Below are 2,023 nucleotides of genomic sequence, written 5' to 3'. Positions count from 1 at the left end.
AGATGAGACCAGAAAACCCACTCCCACTGACCAATGGGCTCATAAGCGGTAAAGAGTGGTGTTCTTTTTATTTTTATTTATTTATTTGAGATGGAGTCTTGCTCTGTCACCCGGGCTGGAGTTCTGTGGCGCGATCTCGGCTCACTGTAACTTCCACCTCCTGGGTTCAAACAATTCTCCTGTTTCAGCCTCCTGAGTAGCGGGGACTACAGGCGCATGCCACCATGCCCTGCTAATTTTTGTGTTTTTAGTAGAGATGGTGTTTCGTCATATTGACGAGGCTGATCTCGAACTCCTGATCTCAAATGATCCACCCGCCTCAGCCTCCCAAAATGCTGGGATTACAGGTGTGAGCCACCGCACCCAGCCAAGGGTGGTGTTCTTTTAAGCAATTAAGTTTTGGAGTGACTTCAGTTAGTAAAAGCTAATTAGATAACCAAGATAAGCCAGTGAGTAAATGTTAGAGTTGAGATTTGTTCCAGCTGTCACCACTGCCCCTGCCATATATACATATATATACTTTTTTTTTTTTTCTCTCTGAGACAGGGTCTTGCTCTGTCATCTGGGCTGGAGTGCAGTGGTGCGATCATAGCTCACTGGCAGCTCCGAGGCTCAAGTGATCTTCCCACCTACTACTGAGTAGCTGGGACCACAGGCACGTGTCACCATGTCCATCTAATTTTTAAAGTTTTGTAGAGATGGAGTCTTGCTATGCTGCTCAGGCTGGTCTCAAACTCCTGACTTTAAGCCATCCTTCCACCTCAGCTTCCCAAAGTGCTGAGATTATAGGCGTAATCCACCGCTCCTGGCCCATTTATTCTCTTGAACATCATTTCTCACAAACACTCAGAAGGTTTCCCATTTATGTTGGTATGTACCATTTCTTCAGTACAACCACTCACAACTTTCCACTGAAAAGGAACCGCAATCAGTTGCCCCGCACCACCACCAACACCTCACAAAGTATGATCGATATACTAGCAGAACATAGATAGACGAGTTGCAGGGAAAGATTTGTCCCTGCAAGCAAATTTTCCACAAGTGACACCTTCAATAATTCTTGCAAGGCAGTAGTTCTCAACCAGAGGTGATTTTGACCAGCTAGGGGACATTGACAATGTCTGGAGACATTTTTTATCGTCATAACTGGGAAGGGAGTGCTACCAGCCTATAGTGGGTTAAAGGCCAGGGATACTGCCAAAGAAACATGCTACAATGTACCAAACAGCCTCTCAGAACAAAGAATTATCCTACCGAAAATGTCAATAGCACTGAGGTTGAGAAACTATTTCAAGGTAATATGGAACAAGGCTATTGTTAAGACTGTGAAGAAAACACCTTTGAGCAGTGGGTCTCGACCCTGGTTACACATTAGATTTACCCAATGAATTAGAAAGCAATGAAAACCTAATGCTCTGCCCCGATTCTCTGAGTCTTTGACTCAACTGGGATGGGGTCATTTACCAATTCTCTCCAGGCTGAATGTGGTGGCTCATGCCTGTAATCCCAGCGCTTTAGGAGACAAAGGCAGGAAGATTGCTTGAGGTCAGGAGTTTAAGACCAGCCTGGACAACATAGCAAGATCCTGTCTCTATAAGAAAAATTTAAAAAAAAAATTAGCCAGGTTTAAAAACATGTGCTTGTAGTCCCAGCTACTCAGGAGGCTGAGGTGGGAGGATGGCTTGAGCCCAGGAGTTCAAGGCTGCAGTGAGCTATGATTGCATGCACCACTGCACTCCAGCCTGGGCAACAGAGTGAGACCTTGTCTCTAAAATAAATAAATAAATAAATAAATAAATAAATAAATAAATAAATAAGTAAGTTAGTTTGTCCTTCCTCCTCATCAGATCAGCCTCTCCACTTCAAATCTTGCCCCTTTGATGTCAGAATCTGGCTGCAACCATCCCCGTGATCCTGCGGAGCCTCGTACCTTACTTCTCCTGGCTTCTGTCTGTCATCACTTCTGTTCTCCACCACCCTTGCCTCAATCAAACACTTTTTCTCTGATGCAAAACTCTACCTG

This window comes from Mandrillus leucophaeus, unplaced genomic scaffold (genome assembly GCF_000951045.1).
Source record: "Mandrillus leucophaeus isolate KB7577 unplaced genomic scaffold, Mleu.le_1.0 Scaffold32, whole genome shotgun sequence".
In the NCBI taxonomy this organism is placed as follows: Eukaryota; Metazoa; Chordata; class Mammalia; order Primates; family Cercopithecidae; genus Mandrillus; species Mandrillus leucophaeus.
The sequence above is the reverse complement of the archived record's forward strand: the minus strand, read 5'-3'. Positions refer to the sequence as shown.